This window comes from Hyla sarda, chromosome 3, assembly GCF_029499605.1.
Source record: "Hyla sarda isolate aHylSar1 chromosome 3, aHylSar1.hap1, whole genome shotgun sequence".
In the NCBI taxonomy this organism is placed as follows: domain Eukaryota; kingdom Metazoa; phylum Chordata; class Amphibia; order Anura; family Hylidae; genus Hyla; species Hyla sarda.
Window position 1 is genome coordinate 143713912 of NC_079191.1, and position 9517 is coordinate 143723428.

Consider the following 9517-nt stretch of genomic DNA (forward strand, 5'->3'; position numbering starts at 1 on the left):
CCATATGAGGTATAAAGTCAAGTATGTACTTATATGAGATAAAGTATTTGTATGTATTTTTTGTCTGTCCTTGCTGTTGTTGCTTGAGGGTAGGCTTTGGAGGCATGAGACATGAACATGTAAAGTTTTGGGAAAAACTTGGGAAAAAATCCCATTGATGTACTCTGAAGTAGGAAAGGCTGGTCACATACCTGTTTACCTGGTCACATACCCCCCCCCCCCCCCCCCCTGTTGCTGAGTTATAGTGCTTTGTAGTCCTCTCTGACTGATTCAATGAATCTTTATGATGGGCTGGACTTTATTTTCATAAGAGCAGTGTTAGGCTGAGTTTTGTGAACTGACGGGGTGTGTGCATATTTAATGAAGGGGGTGTTGTATCGCGCATAGAGCAGGATCTCCTGTCTGCGAGGTCACACCCCTTTATTACATATGCACGCCCCAATACAGTCACTGCACAGAACTGCCAAATACAGCCCTCATGAAAATTCACTTAAAAAATCAGAAGGGAGCACAAAGCCCTATAACTAAGCAACATGGGACCGATCATCATGCTGTAAACAGGTCTGTGATCAGCTGTCGGATTTTATGGCTAAATTTAGGTGCACCTCACCTGACCATCAATCCCCCCCCTCCCCAAGAAAAGGGTGGGTGTCTGCATGGGAAAAAGGGTGTGTATCTGGCAAAAGGGATGTGACCCCAACAAAAGGGGCATGTTCCCAATAAAAAAGGCATGTCCACATAAAATGTGGAGGATTTGAGCTCTGGAAAACCGGACAGTTTAGAACTGTTGTAAAAAAAATTATTAAATAGAGAGCTAAATGTAGAGGAAATGTATTAATAACCTTAAAAAAAATATCTGTCAGGAAAAAAAAACCACACAGAGAACTATACCCCACCCTTAGTAAATCAACCCATTATATTTAGATATTCAGCTGAGAACTATGCCTTTATGCTCCTTTAGCTGCTGTTCTGAGCTGCCACAGCTGAGCAGGTCACATGGTTGGGAAGCTGTGAATATAAATGAGGGAGGTGTGTGCAGCCTCAGCCAATCAGGAACAATCCCACTTTGTGCAGCTTTCGGACCAGTTTTTTGCTGTAGTGTTACAATCCTGTGATGTCCTTGGCCCAAAATGGCCGCTGTAACTGAGAATATTGGGCCTGACACATTAATTTCAGCTGAACTGCTCTTGGCTTCCTTTACAGAGGAAAACAGTGAATTTCACCACTATCCTAGACTACTATAATCAGGTACAGACAATGACGAATTGTATGACCGTATCACTTCCACACAAGCAGAAATCGATGAAGATATGTGTAGATCTGGAGTGCAGTCATTGTCAGCCATATGAGATATAAGAAATGCCAGCTTGGAAGACTGGTTAAGGAATGCAAAAGTGCTGGAGGAAGAAAATGTTTAAACATTTTATTAATTGTCAAACATTAAAACACAAAAACGTAAATAGTACCTCACTTCTGTCAAACTTAAAGGGAAACCGACAGCTAGTTCACCCGCACTAAACCCAATACAGAGGGTTATAGTGTGTCTGAACTGGATTAAAATGATTACTAACCTGGATCTGTGCTCTGGTTCCTGAGATAGATGCTATATAAGCCCCCGTTGGTAATATGTCAATGAACCCCATTTGTGCAATGGAGGCAGGAGCTGGTGCTTTGAGCTTCTCTATCTCGGTCCTCTCTGCTTCAAAATGCCTGCCTACCTTATAAATATGCATAGAGTCTTCACACATGTGAGCGCAAGGTGGGCAGGCATATGTGAGCAGAGACAGAGGTAGGAAAGCTCCTGCCTCCATTTCACAAAGGGGGTCAATTAACATATTAACAGCGGTGGACCAATATTTTCTATTCAATAGAGACAAGAGACAACACCAGAAGCCCTTTCCTCTTTCCAGTCATGGCTCTATTGAGCCAGAGGTAGATTCGGCAAATTTTATGGATTACCGTATAGAATCGAGTATAAGCCGACCCGAATATAAGCAGAGGCCCCTAATTTTACCCCAAAAACCCAGGAAAAGTTATTGACTCGACTATAAGCCTAGGGTGGGAAATACATCATCCCCCCATGTCATCATTCAGACCCCCGTCATCATCCAGACACCCTTCATCATCCCCCCCTTCATCATCACCGCCTGTTAATCCCTTCATCAGTGGTCTTCAACCTGCGGACCGCCAGATGTTGCAAAACTACAACCATCGGCTGTCCAGGCATGCTGGGAGTTGTAGTTTTGAAACCTCTGGGGGTCCGCAGGTTGAAGACCACTGCGGCCTTCTTCCTCATCCCCCCCCCCCCCTTCATCATCATCGCCTGTCAATCCCTTCATCAGTGGTCTTCAACCTGCGGACCTCCAGATGTTGCAAAACTACAACTCCCAGCATGCCCGGACAGCCATCCGGGCATGCTGGGTGTTGTAGTTTTGAAACCTCTGGAGGTCCACAGGTTGAAGACCACTCCCCCCCTTTTGTTTTGTACTCACCTCCCCAGGGTGAGCTGGTCCGGGCCATCTATGCTGCAGGGACCGTCCGGTGGGGATGGTGAGTCTTTCCGGGCTGTCCATTTTCACTGGGGGAGGGCCTCTTCTCCGCGCTTCGGGCACGGACTAGTGACGTTGCCTTGACCACGACGCACAGGGACGTTGCGCACGAACGTCCCTGTGCGTCGGCGTCAAGGCAACGTCACTACTCCAGGGCCGGGCCCGAAGCGCGGAGAAGGTTGGATGGATGATGACGAAGACCGCAGTGGTCTTCAAACTGCGGACCTCCAGAGGTTTCAAAACTACAACACCCACCATTTGCTGGGAGTTGTAATCTTGCAACATCTGGAGGTCCGTAGGTTGAAGACCACTGATGAAGGGATTGACAGGCGGAGAGTTCACTCGAGTATCAGCCAAGGGGGGCGTTTTCAGCATGAAAAATCGTGCTGAAAAACTCAGCTTATATCGAGTATATCTAGTATATACGGTAAATAAATAATGACAGGACTCCTAGCAGGAACAGTGAGAGTCCTGCTTACCCTGCCCATACAAAGGGATGAATGTGTACAGTATTAATGTGGGGGGTGGGGCAATCGGGACTGTGTCAGTTTTTTCCTGACAGGATTTATTCTGCTGCTTATTCACAAACCCTTCTCCAAATCATAGAAACTGATATAATATCACAGAACTCAGTTTCTACCCCTCTATCATATGCCTATCTCAGATAGGGAAGCATAAATCACTGGACAGATTCACTTCAAAGAATGGACAGAAGAGCGTTCTTCAACAAATAACATCATTTTTTTGATGTTACAAATGTAAAAACTGATGTGCAATAATAGGATCCAAATACATACAACTGCATATCATGTAAATGTTCACCTTTCTGACTACATTTGCTATTGATTTATTTTTTTTAAATAAAATGCATTTTATTTTGTCCTGTTGTTAAAGGGGTATTCCAGGATTTTTTTTTTTATTGGACTATGCTACAGGGGCTGTAAAGTTAGTGTAGTTCATAATATAGTGTCTGTACCTGTGTGTGACAGTTTTCTCACAATTCTTCTGTGATTTTCACCCCACTATTTATTTTTACCAGCATACAAAATGACTGTTGTCTCAGATTTTTCCCAGGTTGAGACCTGACCTCACTAGTCAGCTGATGACAGGGAGCCTGTCTGCTTCAATGGGTGGAACAATCGCTTGGTGGGAGAGAGATCAATCTGCAACTAATGCAACAGCTGTAGGCACCCTGATTGAAAACCACAGGTCTTTTGAATGGATGCAGCTCATTTATGCTTCAATGGGTGGGGTGGCTGATGTGTAGGAGGGAGGAAAATAGAATTGTGGGATTTGTAGTAAAAAAAAAAAAGAAAAGTCAAACAGGAAATGCCAGTTCACAAAAAGCTAGCCACAGTGTTATGGTAATCTCACAACATAGCCATTTAGCCCCAAGACAAGTACAGATCCTTCCTAAGCATGTCCATTACTGTCTGCCAGGTAAGTACTTAAGTACATAACCGTATGGTGGATAACCCCTTTAACAAACATCTATCTCATACAGCTCTCTGAATACTATATAGTATATGCCTAGATACCTTCCTTTAGGCTACAGATGTATACTGCCAACTGTATGAAAAAAAACCTTATGTGAATTGAGCCTTATGGCCCTTTTACACAGGCCGGTTATTGGGTGAATGAGTGTTCCTAGGAGAGCTTATTCCTGATAATCGACCGGTGTAAAAGAGCTAGTAATCAGCAAAGTATGGACAATCAGGTGAACAGGCTGCATTACATAAAACATTCTAGTTTGCTAGTCGGTGGTACGGACAGCAGGCTGTTCAGTGTCCCCTACTTTTGCAAAAAAAAAAAAAAACTTAGCAGACTTTAATGAGACTAAGATATTTCATGCTTTAAAGCGTACCTGTCAGATCCCACAAAAAAAAAAAAATCAAAACTGTTATGCTACTCATGTACATGTATGGTTATGTCTCTATCACCGATATTTCACTTAGAAATTGAATATTACAGCTGCTCAAGGTTTTTTCCATCTTGTCAAAGGGAGGGGACGTGTCCCTCTCTTGCCTGCACTGAGATGACTCCTCCTCCTCCCCCACTCTGCTAACTCACTGCTCTTGGGAGCCTGGCAGCTCCCATTACAAAATTACATTATTTCAGGTAAGAGAAATCTAAAGAAATCTAAAATGTGAGAAAGAAAAATCTTAATAAGAGAAATAAGGACAATGAAAGGTTTATGTTCACTTTTCAATAAGTAGTCTTCATATTGTATGTTTTCAAATAAAGGAAGATTTTTTGGAGTGCCACAAGTTTTCCATTGCCTCTTTGCACATTTGTGTGGGGATTCTTCTGTTACTGTGACTGCTGAGCACCACTTTGGAGAGTTTTTCCAGAGCAGCAGTGAATATTGAGTGCAAACATAGAGAGAGCCTATATTCTCTTATCTTGCATGGGCGGTTCCCTGCTCAGGACCCCTGTCTAATAGAATTGGATAGTTGTTATAAAAAAGATCTCTTATCCATGTATTGCACAAACAGCAAATTGATTTGAATGACATTTGGATGGTGTAATGCTTCATCTGTCCTGTGGTGATGCTGTTGTGTTGCACATAACAGCTGATTGATGGGTGGTTGATCAGATCACCATTATTATTGTCAGAGGACCCTTCTAACAACATTGGATTTCCCAAAGCAGCCAACCCTTTAATCATCGAAGATTAACTAAAAGAATACAAACAGTAAACATAAAATTATCCTATATTCATTGACCCTCGGCCTTCTGATATACATACGTGTGATTTTTCATACTGCATATCCCCTTCATGAATCATATGACTTCAGTACAATCAGTCGTACAATGATAAAGTAGACTAATAACTGTAGAGTCATGTTTTATATAACGTATAGCCTGATTTCCGACAAATGTCTTTATTGTCCAAGGTGCAGCAGAATGCACATCCTATAAGAGACTTATTGCTGCATCGTATTGTTTCAAGAGCATTCATGTGCTTTTTAACAAAGTCAACTTTTAAGCATTTTTTACAATGAACTCAGAGGCAGAGCGTTTTCAAGATCAGACACAGTTCAAAGGAATAAGATCAAAGATTGAAGAATGTGGGATCCCATGTTAGTTTTTCAGACTTCCTTTGCATATACTTTTACCTAAACCAACTGGTGTTTAATGACTTTTTTCATCTTGCTTCAATACTTCTTATAAATCACTATGCTATTATATGGGAATGATAAAGAGAAAACTAGAGCATTCACCTACTGACTCTACATGGCTCTAATAGAATATATTGACTGGAGAAACAGTTTAGTTAACTGCATGTACATTTGATAAGTTAGCAGCTATTCCTATAATGTTGCTGTCAGGATTCGGCCGGCTGGAGGTGGATCCTCTGTGTCAGAGAGGGATTGGCGTGGACCGTGCCGGCGGACCGATTCTAAGTTGCTACTGGTATTCACCAGAGCCCGCCGCAAAGCGGGATGGTCCTGCAGCGGCGGTAGCAACCAGGTCGTATCCACCAGCAAAGGCTCAACCTCTCTGACTGCTGAGATAGGCGCGGGATTAGGGATTAGGCAAGAGCAAGGTCGGACGTAGCAGAAGGTCAGGGCAGGCAGTAAGGATCGTAGTCAGGGGCAACGGCAAGAGGTCTGGAACACTGGCTTGGGATACACAGTAATAGCTTTCTCAAGGCACAATGGCAACAAGATCCGGCCAGGAAGGGAAGGGGAAGTGAGGTTATATAGACAGGGAGCAGGTGGAGGCTAATCAGACTGATTGGGCCAGGCACCAATCATTGGTGCACTGGCCCTTTAAATCTTAAAGAGCCGGCGCGCGCGCACCCTAGGGAGCGGGGCCGCGCGCACCGGGACAGCACAAAAGGGGAACGAGTCTGGTAAGCGGGCCGGGATGCGAATCGCAAGCGGGCGCGTCCCGCATCGCGGATCGCATCACGGCTAGGGACATTATTGCAGTGCTCCCGGTCAGCGGGTCTGACCGGGGCGCTGCGAACAGGAGAACGCTGCGAGCGCTCCGGGGAGGAGCGGGAACCCGGAGCGCTCGGCGTAACAGTTGCCTTTTCATTCGCAAGACCTCCCTCCTATTTATGGTTATGATGTTTATGTGCCTGAAAAATATCAACTGCTGGTTATCATGGAGTAGTTGTTAGCAGATGTAAATACAGCTATTTGTTAATATATCAAAATAGAGAAGTTGCCAAAATCAGTCAGTATTTTGATCAGTATTTTTAACCAAAACCAGGAGTGAAACCTACAATGGAAAGATTTACACATTTTTCTGTATTTTGGACCCACTCCTGGTTTTGTCTAAAATACTGGCCAAAATGTGTGGCAGTATGTGGCAGAGCACAGCATGTGGCATTATTATATTCAGAGCGCACAGTGTCTGTCAGGGTTATATTAAGAGGGTGGTGTCTGGCAGGGTTACATTCAATGGGTATAGTGTCTAGCAGGGCTATGTTCTCAGAGCATAGTGTCAGGCAGGCATACATATTTACAGGGTAGTGTCTGGCAGGGTTATATTCAGATGACACAGTGTGTGGCAGGGTTATGTGACATGCGCTATTAACCCTTTAGATGTGGCGTTCAAAGTTGATGGCTGCGTCTAAACTGTAAAATAAATGCATTCCCGGCAGCTCAGTTGGGCTGATCAGAACCACCGCAGTGAAACCACGGTGTTCCAATCAGCTAGGATGCGAATGGTTCGTTACCTGCCTCCAGCGCATCCAATCGGCGATTGATTGCTCAAAGCCTGAGATCCAGGCTTGAGCACTCGACCACCGATGACACTGATCAATGCAATGCTATGGCTTTGCATTGAACAGTGCTGGCAATCAATGTACTGCATGTTATAGCCCATATGAGGGCTATAACATTGCAAAAAAAAGTGTAAAAAAAGAGTTAATAAATGTGATTTAACCCCTTCCCTAATACAAGTTAAAATCACCCCCCTTTTCCCATTAAAAAAACATGTAAATAAAAATAAATATAAACATATGTGGCATCGCCGCATGCGTAAATTCCGAACTATAAAAATATATTGTTAATTAAACTGCAAGGTCAATGGCGTGCGCGCAAAAAAATTCCAAAGTCCAAAATAACGTATTTTTGGTCACTTTTTATACCATAAAAAAATTAATAAAAAGCGATCAAAAATTCCGATCAAGACAAAAATGGTACTAATAAAAACTTCAGATCACGGCACAAAAAAATGATCCCTCATACCGCCCCGTATGCAGAAAAATAAAAAAGTTATAGGGGTCAGAACATGACAATTTTAAATTTTCCTGCATGTAGTTATGATTTTTTTCAGAAGTAAGATAAAATCAAACTATATAAGTAGGGTATCATTTTAATTGCATGGACCTACAAAATAAAGATAAGGTGTCATTTTTATTGAAAAATTTACTGCGTAGAAACGGAAGCCCCCAAAAGTTACAAAATGGTGTTTTTTCTTCAATTTCATCACACAATGATTTATTTTTTTTGGTTTTGTTTGGTTTGGTTTTTTCGATTTTTGGGTAAAGTGATTGATTTCATTACAAAGTAGAATTGGTGGCGCAAAAAATAAGCCATTATTTGGGTCTGTAGGTGCAAAATTGAAAGGGTTATGATTTTTAAGAGGTGAGGAGGGAAAAAACGAAAGTGCAAAACGGAAAAACCTGAGTCCCCAAGGGGTTAAGGGTTTCTCCAGACAGCAGTGTGTCACAGTATTATGTTCAGGGACAGAGTGTGACAGTGTTGTATTTAGAAGGTACATTGTCTGTCAGGGTTCTATTTAGAGAGTACAGTGTGTTGTAATATTATATTCAGAGGGTAAAGTATTTGGCAGGATTATATTCAGGGGCACAGTATGTGGCATGTTTAAAGGAGGTGTCCGGCGCAGACTTTTTCTATTCCCTCCTGTCCGGGCTGCAAAAAAAAAAAAAACTTACCTCCATATGTTCCCCCGGAGCTCCGCAACAGCTGATTGGTCAGCTGTCTGCTTCTTACTTCCTTTAGCCCGGTACGTCACACGGTGCTTCAGCCTATCACCGGCCGCAGCGATGTCCCGCCTCGGCTGGTGATAGGCTGAAGCGCTGTGTGACGTACCGGGCTAAAGGAAGTAGGAAGCAGACAGCCCGGCCGACCGATCAGCTGTTGTGGAGCTCTGGGGGTACATATGGAGGTAGGTGAAAGTTTGTTTTGTCTTTTTTTGCAGCCCGGGCAGGATGGAATAGAAAAAGTCTGCGCCGGACGTCTCCTTTAAATTCAGAGGGAACAATGCTTGGCAGGGTTATATTCAGGGAGTACACTGAGTGACAGGATTATATTTAGGGGCTCACTGTTTTGCAGGGCTATATTAAAGGAGTACTATGGTGCTTTTTTTTATTAACCCTCCATGCCTGGGCTGCAAAATGAAACAAAACAAACTTTAACTCACCTGCCTACGTTCCCCCGTTGCTCTGATGTCGGTGTACCGTTCTCCAGTCCCTGATTATTCCACTCTCAGCGCATCACCAGCCGCAGCAATGTCCCGCTGCAGCTGGTAATATTCTGAGAGCAGCATGACTCACCGACCCGCTGGAAGCAGAAGAAGACAGGGACCAGAGAACGGGACACCGACATCGAAGCAACGGGGGAACGTAGGCAGGTGAGTTAAAGTTTGTTTTGTTTTATTTTGCAGCCCTGGCACGAAGGGTTAATTAAAAAGCACCATAGTACTCCTTTCATTATTGCCTTCATATAGAGGATGAGGATCCAAGTAATGAAAAAAATCATGTCTGGGCATCAAACTCTGCAGAGGGAAGATGTAGCTAGAAAAATTCCTGTTGGTCTGGACCAGATAAAAGAAGGGGAAAAAAACTATAGAGAAAAGCCACTTGTGAATTACTGATATCATCTGCCTGTCTGTTCCATCAATGCTGTAGTCACTTTAATGTTCTGCAGTTATGATTAGCGAAGCAATAACTACCAGCGTACCCTTACCACTGCACTAAATGTCAT